The 17175-nt window shown below is 37.1% G+C and overlaps 1 pseudogene; it reads left to right on the top strand.

Annotated features, from left to right (window-relative positions):
* The first annotated feature begins 2757 nt into the window (after nucleotides 1-2757).
* Nucleotides 2758-4657, top strand: LOC127546098 (EH domain-containing protein 1-like; annotated as a pseudogene).
* The last annotated feature ends 12518 nt before the right edge of the window (nucleotides 4658-17175 follow it).

Raw genomic sequence — 17175 nt, 5'->3', positions numbered from 1 at the left:
AAGGTAGTGGAGAGATTTTTTTTTCCTGAGTTTTCCTCATATTCCTCAAACTCAATCCAGCCTCTGAACTGGTTTTGGAGTAAAAAAAAAGGCACAAATATTGGGAGTGTAACAAATTTCTAGCAGAAGATAATTTTGAAGATCTCCAGAAAAGGTGTATTTCAATCAGAGTTGAAGGGAGTTGAGCTGAGCCCAGGCAGGCCAAGTGCAAGCAGGCCAAGCACAGATATTGAGTGTAGGCAGTTCACAGTCCCAGGGTAGTGTGGTCTCTGGAGCTGGAGAATCTACCAGGAGGAATCTACAGCTGTGTTGGCTAATCTATCCTGGTTGCAATCCAGTAGATTAGCAGACTAGTTATAATACATCCATCACAAATACAAAAGGAAAATAGCAAGACCCTAAACGCCAGAGTTTCATCAGACATGACCACATCCATAAGGCCAGGAGAAAATAGACCAAAAATTATTTCGAAACTAAATAATCTAATCCTAAAGAATGAATGGGTGAAACACCAAATCATAGACACAATCAATACTTTCATCCAAGAGAATGATAATGATGAGACAACATGCCAAAATTTGTAGGATGCAACCAAAGTAGTAGTTAGGGGAAATTTTATATCTCTACCATTACTTGCATACAATAAAGAAAGAGAAGAAAGACAGAGAAGTCTGTATGTTGGAATCTTTACAAACTGCTAACTAATTAGAGTTGATCTAATCTTACAAGATGTTTTGGGCCAGAACCTGAAACAAGGTACTAAGTAGAACTAATTAATACAAGGCTTGTGTTCACACCTTTACTCATTGGAGTTCACAAGTATGGGAGTTTCACAAAGTAAACTTCGTAACTTTATGAGTTCACACCTCCCTTGAAGCTCTTTGGGCCAGAGAGCACTATGGGAGAAAACCCACAATCCCTCTCTTGAAGGAGCATAAATAGAGCTTCAATGGGCCAGTCAAAGAAGTTCTTCAGAGTGAAGAAGCTACAAGTCGAGATTTCAGCGGAATTATGCCAGAAGCTCTCTCTCCGCGGCAAGGCAGAATATATTCCACTTGGCTGGCTGGACGCAGAAGAGAGTTCAGCTGCATTGGAGAGGAGCACTCTGGTGCAGACAGATTTCAGCGGAATTACTCCAGAAGCCCTCTCTCTGAGGCAAGAGGGAATATTTTCCATTTGGCTGGCTGGTGGCAGAAGAAGAGTTTTCAGAGGATAAAGCTACGAGTGGAGAGTTCAGTGGGCAACCAAATTCATCTTCATCTCACACCACTGTAGTTGGTGGCTGGGCTCCTGCACTTCCCCCACTGAGACCAAGCTGGTCTGAAAGACTCACCAGAAAGCTAGCCGAGCCCCAAGTGAAGGAGACAAGAGATTCATTCCATCTCTGTGCTGGTTGGAGGCAGAAGAAAGCAGAGGCAGAGGCTGAAGGACCAGACCTTTGGATTTGGCGACATTTGGAGGAAGCTCTTGGAACCAAGCAGAGAGATAGACCTCTAAGCTAACCGGGCTATATTGGAGATAATAAAAGATCTGAACTTTTATCACCTGGCTGCGTTTTGAGAAGAAGAAGAGCACCGCACCTGTACTCACAAATGATGTGTCAGATCATTCTAGTCATGATAAATTATCTAAGAACATTCCTGGAACATAAAGGTGAAGTGTAATGTTTGTGAAAAAGCAGGCACCAGTGCCACTTGATCAAAAAATAGTACATGGAATGGTGACTGGAAAACAAAGCTAGGTGATAAGTAGGAAAAAAATACATTTGATACTCTAGATAATTAGTAGCTACTATAATTTGCTAACTAGGGTCTAGCAAGGTCATATTTTGATTTACTAAATTATTTTGGTGGCTAAAGAGAGGATGGATTGAAGTAGAGAGAGATTTGTGGTAGGTAGACCCACCAGCAGATCATTGTAATTGTCCAGTTATGAATTGTTTAGGACCTATACTAGCATGGTATACTGTCAAAGAAAACAGTGAAATTGAAAGATAATATAAAAGTGCAATTGATAGATATGACAACAAGCCAAATCTTTATGGTGAGAAATGGTGAAGAGTTGAGGATGGCATCTATGTTGCAAGCTTAAGGAACTGGAAGCATCATGTTTTCTTCTATAATAATAGTGCTATGAGTTTGCATGCAATGGTGACAAATTTTATGCTGTTCAAATTAATAAAACATATCATCAGACTAATTATATGACTCACATTCTAAAACAACTTTTAAAAGTTTTGCTTCATCAAAATTATTTTTTAAATGTAACACATATATTATGACAGTATGAATAAAGTCCTTTCTTTAAAATGTATCATTTTCACTCACAATATTTTTCTTGTAGTTTGCATTCTTTACTCATAATATTTTGCTTGTGTAATACAGTTTATTAAAGCTTTTTTTCCTAAATAGAAAATTATTACTAATATCTCCATTGTGGTGCACAATATTGTAAGGTTTGAAGCTCTGCCCTGACACTTACTACCTGTTTCAACCTGGGCAAGTCATCAAAAAAAAAATCCTTAGCGTCAGTTTCCTCATATATAAAATGGGGATAGTAATCATAATTTAAGGGTGGGGCTTTTAAAAATGAAAAATGTAAGATTTGGAGCAGAGACAGGCTGGGGTTGGATCATTTTGTGTGTGTGTATGTGCGCACCTGTGTGCTACTGAGGCAGTGCAGTAGGAGTAGGGGTAGGAACCAGATCATGGGTCACTGACCACCTCCTTGTGCAATGTTGGCCCCGGCCTTCACACTATGTCCAACTGGGTGAACAAGGATGTGGGGCACAAAAGGGGCCTGAGCTATTCCAGAAGGTGGCAGAGAAGTTGTGACAATGTACTCGCAGAAGCTTCTGTCACTGCAAGAACACATTAGCTTCCATGCCTTCCACTTGCTGGTGCTCAAGGATGCTGACCTCTACACCTGGCCCATGGTGTTGCTTCTGGGCCAGTAGAGCAAGACTACCCTCATGTGGAGCCTCTGACTCCTGAAGTCTGGACTAACTCTCAGGAAAATCTCTGGATCAACCTGGGTACTTGTTCTTAGTGGAGGAGTGAAGGAGGCAGGAGAACTGCCTCGTGGCTGGTCAAAGATGGAGTCTAGAATCTGGCTTCTTCCCTTCTGTTTGTGGCTGAGAGCTGTTGCTGAGAGAGTGTTCTGATTGTGAGAGTCCCTTTAAATACATAATAATTTATGTCATTACCTCCCACTGAACATGCACAACTGTAGAAAATTACATCACCATATTACCCTAAATATATACTTAACTAGAGCGATTACCTCATTAGCTAGAGATCATTATCTCATCAATCATACTGAGCCTTAAGTATACCTTTTTAGAGTTCTGGTCTTCTAGATTACCCAGCATGTGAATCGGCCCAAGCCTACCACCAACTACTTCATATCTGTGATGTACCTCATCTCTGAGAGTGTGCTGCTGGGCAACACACTAGTCATGCATCCTTATCAGCCCTTTCCCAAGTTCATTGCCTTCAATGATGCCTTCCTTAATCGATTCATGTGTATCCAATCACCTAACCTCATCCTGGAGATCAACATCATCAGCAAGCCAGGAATGCTATCTAGAGAAAAACAATGGATCAGCAGAGCTTATGACTTTGCAGTTGGGCCTGGGTGATTTGTTGAGCAAGTGGACTGCATCATCCTGTTTTTTGAAGCCCACAAACTGGACATCTCAGATGAGTTTTCTGAGGTGATCAAAGACTTGAAGAACTTTGGGGATAAGATCCAGATGGTATTGAACAAGACAAAACAGATAGAGACACAGCACCCAATGTGGGGTTATGGGGCACTCCTGTGGTCATTGGGCAACATCACTCAGAGGTGGTGCTGGTGTACCTCAGGTCCTTATGGTCTCACTCCCTTCTTATTTCAGACTTTGGGAAGCTCTTTGAGGCTGAGGAACAGGACATCTTCAAGGACAATAACTCTCTGCCCCAAAACATCACCCTCAGGAAGCTCAATGACCTAATCAATTGGTCCAGCTGGCCAACATCCATGCCTACATTATCATCTTCCTCAAGAAGGTAAGGCCCAACATGTCTAGAAAAGAGAGCAAAAAAAAAGGATTTGGTCAACAGCTTGATAAATATCTATCAGAGGATCAAGCATGAACACCAGATCTCTCCCAGCAATTCCCCAAACCTTTGGAAGATGCAAGAATTGCTCCAGACTCAGGATTTCATAAATTCCAGATCCTGAAGCCCAAGCTCTCGGACACCATGGACAGCATGCCATTCAAAGACATCACTGGGTTGATGGTGACCCAGAGGAGTTCCTTATGTCCTCACAGGCTCTGAAAGGTGGTCCTTTCAATAGAACCATGAATGAGCCCTTTGTCCATGGCTACAGAGAAGGGGCCAGAGAGCACACAGATGATGTGGAGTGGGTAATGGGTAAAGACAAGCCCCCCCCCCCCAATGATGAGATCTTCTGCACTCTTTCACCTGTTACTGGCAAGATTACAAGTACTAATACCAAGAAAAAGATGGTAAAACCCAAACTACCTAACACAGTCCTGGGGAAGATCTGGAAACTGGCCTGTGTGGACAAAATCAGGCTTCTGGATGAGGAGGAGTTTGCCTTGACCAACCATTTGATCAAGGTCAAGTTAGAAGGCCAAAAGGAGGCATGAGAATTAGTGACCTTGGCCCTTGCCAGCAGGGGTTGTTAGCCCACTCTTACCCCTCAGTGTTCCTAGGAGGAGCAGAAGTTTCAGGGGGAGAGTAAGGGATCCCATTCTCACGGCTCCCTTTCCCAGTCTTCCATAAAGACCTAACAAACAGATGGGTTTCTGCAGCTCTCATAAAGGAAAACCACTATTTAAAAACTACTCCAAACCTGGTGGGGAGACAGGGACAACACTTGTGTTTGTTAGAATTTTGTGCACAAGAACTATGGATATTTTTAACATATGAAGTTAGAAGCAGTATCGTTTTTTTTTTTTTTTTCTTTTTCCCTCCCTTTCTTCTGTGCCCTTACCCCACCCCCATTAAGCTCAGAAGAGATCCTGTCCCCTTCTATCCCTCTCGTCAACTAAACCATGTACCCAAAGAGCCAGATCCCAAGGTCTGTGGCAGTATTTTTCTACTCCCCATTTGGGCAATGAGACCACAGCCCCCTCATCTTTCCTGGGGCCTTTAGGCCAACAATGACTACTGGTCAGGCACTAGTAGGTCAAGGGGGCCTGTCACAGGTAGTGGACCTAAGGCATCTGAAGTAAGTCTGCACACTGGCCACAGAATGATGAGCACATTATCTCTCCCTCTTTGTTCCTGAATTCATGTCATACATGTCTACAGTACTAGCTCCTCCCCCAAGGCCCTGTAGATTCTCCTCCTCCCCCAGAACCTTACCTACATCATACCAGCTTACATGCTCCAGGAGCTTCCCCCTGGAAGGCCCAGAAGCCTCAGGGGTTTCCGTCTTTGTAAGAAAACTATACTTACTTGACTTTTTTCATACTTGACTTTCACTTCCTGGCAGTTTCTAGCCAGTCTGGAAATAGCTGTGTTCTGGTCCACAAGCACCAACTTTGATGATAACAGTTATGGAGACTCCTGGTCTGGTAGCCATTGCTGGCCCTATTCAATCTCAGACCTTTTGATTCAAGATGATGCCTTCCCTTGGCTCCCCGGGACCCTAGTGTCCTTTATGTCTGCTCCTTGAGTGTTTGGGAGAAGGTCAATTAGCATGTCCTATGGTGGCCCAAGAATGCCTGGCTCCCTCTTACATCAGGCCCAAGGCTTCAGAGCATTGAAGTGAGTCTTATGCTTGCTCTTCCCATTTGTTGGGTAAACTAAGAAAGCACTTGACTCAATTCTGTCTTATCAGCACCAGTCAGAGACTTCTCCTTTCCTCCTGTACTTTAGGATTGGTATAGGATGAGGATCTTAGTAGCTGTGACCTGATGACTCCAAGTGACACCAAGCTCCCAAGACACTGCTCATGAAGGACAAAGTAGCCTCTGGCAAGGCTGGACATTGGGGAGTTTTATGCCCTGCCTTGCCCTGCCCTGCCCTGCCATGCACAGCCATTTGTCCTCTGGCTACGGAACCTCCAGAAAATAGCACAGTTTTACCTCATTCTTCATGAATTATATCTGAATCAGTTGTCAGCATGTAGAAAGTTCAAAAACAGCACCACTTTAAGTATATGTGGTATAGACTTAGATAAGTTCACATTCTCTTCAAAAAGGAATAATGAGGACTTCCGGTTAAGATGGCGGAGAGGAGGCTCACAGCTGCATAAGCTCTGCGCTTTCTCTCACTATCCACTTCATTACAAGCCTCTGAATCAATGCTTGACTGAAAAAAAACCCACATATAGTTACCAAGAGCAGCCATCCTTGAGATTCGCCAAGAAAAGTCATAGGAACAGAGGAAAAAATAAGCATTGAAATGATTCATCGATCACCCACTGAAAGGGATCCTAAAATCAAAACACCAAGGAATATAGTGGCCAAATGCCAGAACCCTCAGGTGAAGGAAAAAAATATTGCAAGCGGCTAGAAAAACCCAATTCAAGTATCAAGGAGCCACAATAAGGATCACCCAGGATCTGGCAGCATCCACATTAAAAGATCGAAGGGCCTGGAATATGATATTCTGAAAGGCTAAGGAACTTGGTATGCAACCAAAAATAACTTACCCAGCAAGAATGAGCATCTTTATTCCAGGGAAGAAGATGGACATTCAACGAAGTAAGCGAATTTCATCTATTTCTGATGAAAAAGCCAGAACTTAATAAAAAGTTTGATCTACAAATATAGAACTCAAGAGAAATCTAAAAAGGTAAAGATTAATCTTGGGAACTATATTTTGACTATATAGATGTATAAAGAATACATGTATACCTTGTTCTAGAAATTGATGTGGAAAGGACATTGTACCAGAAAAAGGGTAAAGTGGGGATAGTACATCTCATGAAGAGGCATAGGAAACCCATTATATCTGAGAGAAAGAAGGGAGGGGGATGAATATAGTGGGTATCTTACTGCCTTCAGAATTGGCTTTAAGTGAAAAATCTTAAGACATATTCAATCTATGGTGAAACTTCTCCCACCTCATTGAAAAGTGAGAAGGGAAAAGTGAAAAGGGAAGGAATAAGCTAAGCGGAAGGGAATACGGGAACTGGGAGGGAAAGGGGTAAGATAGGGGGAAGAACTCTAAGGCAGGGGGAGGGATACTAAAAAGGGAAGGCTGTGAGAAGCAAGTGGTGCTCACAAGCTTAATACTGGGAAGGGGGGGAAGGGGAAAGAAGGGAGAAAAGCATAATCCAGGGTTAACAAGATGGCAAGCAATACAGAATTGGTCATTCTAACCATAAATGTGAACAGAGTAAACTCCCCCATAAAGAGGAAGCAGTTAGCAGAATGGATTAAAAGCCAGAATCCTACAATATGTTGTTTACAGGAAACACACCTGAAGCGGGGAGATACATGCAGGTTAAAGGTAAAAGGTTGGAGCAAAATCTACTATGCTTCAGGTGAAGTCAAAAAAGCAGGGGTAGCCATCCTGATCTCAGATCAAGCTAAAGCAAAAATTGATCTAATTAAAAGAGATAAGGAAGGGCACTATATCTTGCTAAAGGGCAGCATGGATAATGAAGCACTATCTATATTAAACATATATGCACCAAGTAGGGTAGCATCTAAATTCTTAAAAGAGAAACTAGGAGAGCTGCAAGAAGAAATAGACAGTAAAACTATAATAGTGGGAGATCTTAACCTTGCACTCTCAGAATTAGATAAATCAAACCACAAAATAAATAAGAAAGAAGTCAAAGAGGTAAACAGAATACTAGAAAAGTTAGATATGATAGATCTCTGGAGAAAATGTAATGGAGATAGAAAGGAATACACTTTCTTTTCAGCAGTTCATGGAACCTATACAAAAATTGACCATATATTAGGACATAAAAACCTCAAACTCAAATGCAGTAAGGCAGAAATAGTAAATGCATCCTTTTCAGACCACGATGCAATGAAAATTACATTCAACAAAAAACCAGGGGGAAGTAGACCAAAAAATAATTGGAAACTAAATAATCTCATGCTAAAGAATGATTGGGTGAAACAGCAAATCATAGACATAATTAATAACTTCACACAAGAAAACGATAATAATGAGACATCATACCAAAATGTATGGGATGCAGCCAAAGCGGTAATAAGGGGAAATTTCATATCTCTAGAGGCCTATTTGTATAAAATAGAGAAAGAGAAGATCAATGAATTGGGTTTGCAACTAAAAATGCTAGAAAAGGAACAAATTAAAAACCCCCAGTCAAACACTAAACTTGAAATTCTAAAAATAAAAGGAGAGATCAATAAAATTGAAAGTAAAAAAAAAAACTATTGAAATGATTAATAAAACTAAGAGTTGGTTCTATGAAAAAACCAACAAAATAGACAAACCCTTAGTAAATCTGATTAAAAAAAGGAAAGAGGAAAATCAAATTGTTAGTCTTAAAAATGAAAAGGGAGAACTCACCAGTAACAAAGAGGAAATTAGAGCAATAATTAGGAGTTACTTTGTTCAACTTTATGCCAATAAATTCGACAACTTAAATGAAATAGAAAAATACCTCCAAAAATATAGCTTGCCCAAACTAACAGAGGAAGAAGTAAATATCCTAACCAGTCCCATCTCAGAAAAAGAAATAGAACAAACTATCAATCAACTCCCTAAGAAAAAATCCCCAGGACCAGATGGATTTACATGTGAATTCTACCCAACATTTAAAGAACAATTAACTCCAATGCTAAATAAACTATTTGAAAAAATAGGGATCGAAGGAGTCCTACCAAACTCCTTTTATGACACAGACATGGTACTGATACCTAAACCAGGTAGGCTGAAAACAGAGAAAGAAAATTATAGACCAATCTCCCTAATGAATATTGATGCTAAAATCTTAAATAAAATATTAGCAAAAGGATTACAGAAAATCATCCCCAGGATAATACACTATGACCAAGTAGGATTTATACCAGGAATGCAGGGCTGGTTCAATATTAGGAAAACTATTAGCATAATTGACTATATCAATAACCAAACAAACAAAAACCATATGATCATCTCAATAGATGCAGAAAAAGCATTTGATAAAATCCAACATCCATTCCTAATAAAAACACTTGAGAGCATAGGAATAAATGGACTTTTCCTTAAAATAGTCAGGAGCATATATTTAAAACCATCAGTAAGCATCATATGCAATGGAGAAAAACTGGAACCTTTCCCAGTAAGATCTGGAGTGAAGCAAGGTTGCCCTCTATCACCATTATTATTTAATATCGTATTAGAAACACTAGCCTCGGCAATAAGAGTCGAGAAAGATATTAAAGGAATTAGAGTAGGCAATGAGGAAACCAAACTATCACTCTTTGCAGATGATATGATGGTATACCTAGAGAACCCCAGAGATTCTACTAAAAAGCTATTAGAAATAATTCATAATTTTAGCAAAGTAGCTGGCTACAAAATAAATCCCCATAAATCCTCAGCATTTTTATACATCTCCAACAAAACTCAACAGCAAGAGATACAAAGAGAAATTCCATTCAGAATAACTGTTGATACCATAAAATATTTGGGAATCTATCTACCAAAGGAAAGTCAGGAATTATATGAGCAAAATTATAAAAAAGTCTCCACACAAATAAAGTCAGACTTAAATAATTGGAAAAATATTAAGTGCTCTTGGATCGGCCGAGTGAACATAATAAAGATGACAATACTCCCTAAACTAATCTATTTATTTAGTGCTATACCAATCAGACTTCCAAGAAAATATTTTAATGATCTAGAAAAAATAACAACAAAATTCATATGGAACAATAAAAAGTCGAGAATCTCAAGGGAATTAATGAAAAAAAAAATCAAACGAAGGTGGCCTAGCTGTACCTGATCTAAAATTATATTATAAAGCAGCAGTCACCAAAACCATTTGGTATTGGCTAAGAAATAGATTAGTGGATCAGTGGAAAAGGTTAGGTTCACAAGACAGAATAGTCAACTATTGCAATCTACTGTTTGACAAACCCAAAGCCCCTAACTTCTGGGAAAAGAATTCATTATTTGATAAAAATTGCTGGGATAATTGGAAATTAGTATGGCAGAAATTAGGCATGGACCCACACCTAATACCACATACCAAGATAAGATCAAAATGGGTCCATGACCTAGGCATAAAGAACGAGATTATAAATAAATTAGAGGAACATAGAATAGTTTATCTCTCAGACTGGTGGAGGAGAAAGAAATTTGTGACCAAAGATGAACTAGAGACCATTACTGATCACAAAATAGAAAATTTTGATTACATCAAATTAAAAAGCCTTTGTACAAACAAAACTAATGCAAACAAGATTAGAAGGGAAGCAACAAACTGGGAAAACATCTTCACAGTTAAAGGTTCTGATAAAGGCCTCATTTCCAAAATATATAGAGAACTGACTCAAATTTATAAGAAATCAAGCCATTCTCCAATTGATAAATGGTCAAAGGATATGAACAGACAATTTTCAGAGGATGAAATTGAAACTATTACCACTCATATGAAAGAGTGTTCCAAATCATTATTGATCAGAGAAATGCAAATTAAGACAACTCTGAGATACCACTACACACCTGTCAGATTGGCTAAGATGACAGGAAAAAAGAATGATGAATGTTGGAGGGGATGCGGGAAAACTGGGACACTAATGCATTGTTGGTGGAGTTGTGAACGAATCCAACCATTCTGGAGAGCAATCTGGAATTATGCCCAAAAAAATTATCAAATTGTGCATACCCTTTGATCCAGCAGAGTTTTTATTGGGCTTATATCCCAAAGAAATACTAAAGAAGGGAAAGGGGCCTGTATGTGCCAAAATGTTTGTAGCAGCCCTATTTGTAGTGGCTAGAAACTGGAAAATGAATGGATGCCCATCAATTGGAGAATGGCTGGGTAAATTGTGGTATATGAATGTTATGGAATATTATTGTTCTGTAAGAAATGACCAACAGGTTGAATACAGAGAGGACTGGCGAGACTTACATGAACTGATGCTAAGTGAAATGAGCAGAACCAGGAGATGATTATACACGTCGACAATGATATTGTATGAGGACATATTTTGATGGAAGTGGATTTCTTTGACAAAGAGATCTAACTAAGTTTCAATTGATAAATGACGGACATAAGCAGCTACACCCAAAGAAAGAACACTGGGAAACGAATGTGAACTATCTGCATTTTAGTTTTTCTTCCCGGGTTATTTATACCTTCTGAATCCAATTCTCCCTATGCAACAAGAGAACTGTTCGGTTCTGCAAACATATATTGTATCTAGGATATACTGCAACATATCCAACATATAAAGGACTGCTTGCCATCTAGGGGAGGAGGTGGAGGGAGGGAGGGGGAAAAAAAATCGGAAAAGAAACGAGTGCAAGGAATAATGTTGTCATTATAAAGTAATCATTAAATTAAAAAAAAAAAAGAGAAAATGTTGGAACCTAAAAAAAAAAAAGGAATAATGAGGGGAAAGTCACATATAATTGAAACATTTCTTATTTCTATTCTGTTTCTAATATTCTCTTCTATTAAGAATTTTTTTAAAAAATGAAAAATTGAAGAAATTAAATGAATAGATTGTAATTATTTTATCCAGAAGTTTAACCAATGAAAATTAATTTCAATTTCAAGTAAGATACCAGAAGAATGCATATATCTATATCTATAACTATATCTACATATAGATATATCTCAATATATAATATATAAACCTGAGTTAGTAAATATAGCTAAAAAAATAGATTAGAACAAAAATTCATTTATAAAGAAGGAAGATGAGCAAATATCAGAAATATTGTCTCCTGAAATAGAGAGAAGCAAGGTCAAATAAGGTTAAAAAATTGACAGCAAAATACCCAAAGAAAATCATTTCAAGAGAACACTTGAGAATGCACATAGAGTTGAATTATGAAGAGAAGAGAAATGAAAACTATGTGCAGATAAACTATGCCCTTCCTCAAGGACTTCCAGCTATACAAAGTATTTATGGGTAATTCAGCCAAGAATTGAGAACATTGTTTAAAAAAATATTAATAGAGAAAAAGCAGTTCCATCTCTTTATTAACTAAAATGAATTCACATATATTGAGAATATTAAAAAAGATAAATGTACTTATTTGTTAATTAGGGAAAATGTCACCATTTCATTATCTTCTATTCCTATATTATAATCACTAAAGATTCTTTCTAAACAAGTCATCCTGAAAATAAACATTTATGAGGTACAAAACAGGGAAATGCTTTTATTCTAAAGAAGTTGTAGCTGAGATAAAATAAATTCAGCAAAGTGTGAGTGTCACAATTGGTAAAGGTAATACTCCCATAAATTTAATGGTAAATACTGCAGATTTTCAGGTACAAATATCATTGATTTAAAAAATAAAGAAAATCCAGTATCAATATTCAGCTTTGGGGCCCACACAGAACTTAGTAATTTTTTATTATATCACATATAAATGTATGGCTATTTAGAAAGATATTTCATGTATATGTGTGTATACATACACACACATTATATATAAGTTGAAATATTCAATTTCTAGTCAAGTAAAATGTTAAAATTGTTCAACAGTGTGCATTAGCAACTTATGAAAATGAATGGCATAAGGTAGAAATATTTATTTAAGTGAAACCAAACAATATTTGCAGATCACAATATAATTTCACATATTGGAATTTTTTCCAGGACATCTGTAATGGATCACTATAATGGCAATTTAGACTTTTAATTAAATAACAAGACTAAGAATTTCCAAGTTTCTAATCAATGAAACTTACTTGCTATATCTTGTAAATAGACTAGAGAAATCATCTCTGCATTAGAGTTACATAACTAAATTCTTATTTAATCAGATGCCTTAATTTTTTCATACACCTTGGAATGCCACTAACCATTGTTAATGAGAAAAAAATTTACCTCTGCATTGCATTGTACTGACCTTTTTAAAACAAACATGCTATGTTGTTTAATGTTGACACATTTTTACTATTGCAGAATTGATATTCTTTTCAGGGATTTATATAGTATTTGTTAAAATAAACATGCTTTTCTTAACATTGAGTTGAAGTGAATTCATGCTGCCCCCAGTAGCACTATACAAAAGAATAAAAGGCAAAATAGCTAGTATATGTAAACTGAGACTACATATGAAAAAAAATTCAAATCTACAAAATAGTTGAAATGATTTATACATGGGGAAGAGCTGCAGAGTAATTCCTAAATTTGTTCCCAGAGTTAAAGGAATAATTCTAGATTTTTATATTTGCACTTCAAATAACCATCAAGCCAAGATAAGCTAATATACAAATATGAATGACATTGTGTTTCCAGGTACATTTTAAAATGAGAAATGTATTCCCACACATATCTTCTCTTCTTGATTTCTTATGCTGGTCACATGTAAATAAATGCTCATGTTTCCCACATGCTTACATGGGGAAACAAAAATTTAGAAACCTAATTTGTGTTTATGACTCACTTTATATCAAATACCAGAAGAAATTCAGGGACTTCTGGCCAAGATGGCAGAGAGGACACACACATTTACTTAAACTCTGTCTTTTCTCTCAGAATAATTTATTTCATGACAAGCCTCAGAATTAGTGCTTGACTGAAAAAAAAAAAAAAAAAACACAAATAATTACCAAGAGAAGATATCCCCAAAATTTACCAGAAAAGGTCTGTTTTTGCTCATGGGTGGGGGCGGTTAGATCAGGCACAAACTGAAGGCAGATAGCAACAGCACAGAAAACAGAATAAGGCAGACAGCTCACAGCTGAGCAGACTGGAGCGGAATGGGGAATGATCTCAGCTTCTTCTGCGGGGAGAGATTTACTACAGTGTTGGCTACTTTGTCCTGGCAGCAAGCCAGTAAACAAGCAGAGAAATTAAAAGCACAGGGGATAAAGACTGTAACCCCAAAAATCTAAGGTCTCTTGGGACCTGGCCATACCCACCCAGAAGGTCTCAGCATGATCTGGATTTATGTGGATTTATTTTGCATCCTGCAACTTTGATAAAGTTAGGAATTATTTCTAATAACTTTTTAGTAGAATCTTTGGGATTCTCTAAGTATACCATCATATCATCGGCAAAGAGTGATAGTTTGGTTTCCTCATTACCTACTCTAATTCCTTTAATCTCTTTCTCAACTCTTATTGCCGAGGCTAGCTTTTTTTTTTTTTTTTTGGGGGGGGTTCCTTATTTTTTCTTTGTTTTTATTATAACTTTTTATTGACAGAACATATGCCTGGGTATTTTTTACACATTATCCCTTGCACTACTGTTCCAACTTTTCCCTTTCCTCCTTCCACCCCCTCCCCTAGATGGCAGGCAGTCTTATACATGTTAAATATAGTACGGTATATCCTAGATACAATATATGTGTGCAGAACTGAACAGTTCTCTAGTTGCACAGGGACAGATGGATTCAGAAGGTAAAAATAACCTGGGAAGAAAAAGAAACATGCAAACAGTTTACACTCATTTCCCAGTGTTCCTCCTCTGGGTGTAGCTACTTCTGTCCATCATTGATCAATTGGAACTGAGTTAGATCTTCTCTTTGTTGAAGATATCCACTTCTGTCAGCATACATCCTCATGCAGTATTGTTGTTGAAGTACATAATGATCTCCTGGTTCTGCTGATTTCACTTAGAATCAGTTTATCTAAGTCTCTCCAGACCTCTCTGTATTCATCCTGCTGGTCATTTCTTACAGAATAATAACATTCCATAACACTCATATGCCACAATTTACCCAACCATTGTCCAATTGATGGGCATCCCTCCATTTTCCAGTTTCTAGCCACTACAAAAAGGGCTGCCACAAACATTTTGGCACATACAGGTTCCTTTCCCTTCTTTACTATTTCTTTGGAATATGAACACAGTAGTAGTACTGCTGGATCAACAGATATGCACAGTTTGATAACTTTTGGGGCATAATTCCAGATTGCTCTCCAGAATGGTTGGATTCATTAACAACTCCACCAACATTGCATCAATGTCCCAGTTTTCCCATGTCCCCTCCAACATTTATCATTATTTTTCCCTGCCATCTTAGCCAATCTGACAGGTGTGTTGTGATTTGGAATACTCTTTCATATGAGTGGAAATAGTTTCAATTTCATCATCTGAAAATTGTCTGTTCAAATTCTATGACCATTTATCAATTGGAAAATGGTTTGATTTCTTATAAATTCTAGTCAATTCGCTATATATTTTGAAAATGAGAGAGGCAAGCATTTCTAATACAATATTGAATAATAATGGTCATAGTGGGCAACCTTGTTTTACTCCTGATCTTACTGGGAAAGGTTCCAGTTTGTCCCCATTACATATGGTGCTTACTGACGGTTTTAAACGTATGCTCCTGACTATTTTAAGAAAAAGTCCATTTATTCCTATCCTCTCAAGTATTTTTATTAGGAATGGATGTTGGATTTTATCAAATGCCTTTTCTGCATCTATTTAGATGATCATATGATTTTTGTTAATTTGGTTATTGATATAGTCAATTATGCTAATAGTTTTCCTAATATTGGACCAACCCTGCGTTGCTGGTATAAATCCTACTTGGTCATAGTGTATCATCCTGGGGATGATTTTCTGTAATCTTTTTGCTAATATTTTATTTAAGATTTTAGCATCAAGATTAATTAGGGAGATTGGTCTATAATTTTCTTTCTCTGTTTTCAACCTACCTGGTTTAGGTATCAATACCATGTCTGTGTCATAAAAGGAGTTTGGTAGGATTCCTTCGATCCCTATTTTTTCAAATAGTTTATTTAGCATTGGAGTTAATTGTTCTTTAAATGTTGGGTAGAATTCACATGTAAATCCATCTGGTCCTGGGGATTTTTTCTTAGGGAGTTGATTGATAGCTTGTTTTATTTCTTTTTCTAAAATGGGACAGTTTAGACTATTTACTTCTTCCTCTGTTTAATCTATATTTTTGCAAGCTATATTTTTGAAGGTATTCTTCCATTTAACTTAAGTTATCGAATTTATTGACATAAAGTTGGGCAAAGTAACTCCTAATTATTGCACTAATTTCCTCGTCATTAGTGGTAAGTTCTCCCTTTTCATTTTTTAGACTAACAATAGATTTTCTTCTTTCCTTTTTTAAATCAGATTTACTAAGAGTTTGTCTAATTGGTTAATTTTTTCATAGAACCAATACTTTTTAAAATTAATTGCTTTTATTAATTAATTGAATATTTTTTTTACTTTCAATTTTATTGATCTCTTTTCATTTTTAGAATTTCAAGTTTAGTGTTTGACTGGGGGTTTTTAATTTGTTCCTTTTCTAGCATTTTTAGTTGTAAGACCAATTCATTAACCTTCTCTTTCTCTATTGTATGCAAGTGGACCTCTAGAGATATGAAATTTCCCTTTATTACCACTTTGGCTACATCCCACACATTTTGGTATGACATTTCATTATTGCCATTTTCTTGGGTGAAGTTGTTAATTATGTCTATGATTTGCTGTTTCACCCCATCATTCTTTAGCATGAGATTATTTAGTTTCCAATTAATTTTTGGTCTATTTTCCCCTGGCTTTTTATTGAATGTAATTTTCATTGCATCATGGTTTGACAAGGATGCATGTATTATTTATGCCTTATTGCATTTGAGTTTGAGGTTTTTTATGTCCTAATATAGGGTCAATTTTTGTATAGGTTTCATGAACTACTGAGAAGAAAGTGTACTCTTTTCTGTCTCCATTTAGTTTTCTCCAAAGATCTATCATATCTAACTTTTCTAGTATTCTATTTACCTCTTTGACTTCTTTTTTATTTATTTTATGGTTTGATTATCTAATTCTGAGAGTGCAAGGTTGAGATCTCCTACTGTTATAATTTTGCTGTTTATTTCTTCTTGCAGCTTTCTTAAATTTCTCTTTTAAGAATTTAAAAGCTACACCACTTGATGCATATATGTTTAATATTGATATTGTTTCATTAGCTATGCTACCCTTTAGTAAGATATAGTACCCTTCCTTATCTCTTTTAATTAGATCAGTGTTTGCTTTTGCTTGATCTGAGATGAGGATGGCTACCCCTGCTTTTTTTACTTCACCTGAAG

Source organism: Antechinus flavipes, chromosome 1, assembly GCF_016432865.1.
Source record: "Antechinus flavipes isolate AdamAnt ecotype Samford, QLD, Australia chromosome 1, AdamAnt_v2, whole genome shotgun sequence".
NCBI lineage: Eukaryota > Metazoa > Chordata > Mammalia > Dasyuromorphia > Dasyuridae > Antechinus > Antechinus flavipes.
The sequence above is the reverse complement of the archived record's forward strand: the minus strand, read 5'-3'. Positions and strand labels throughout refer to the sequence as shown.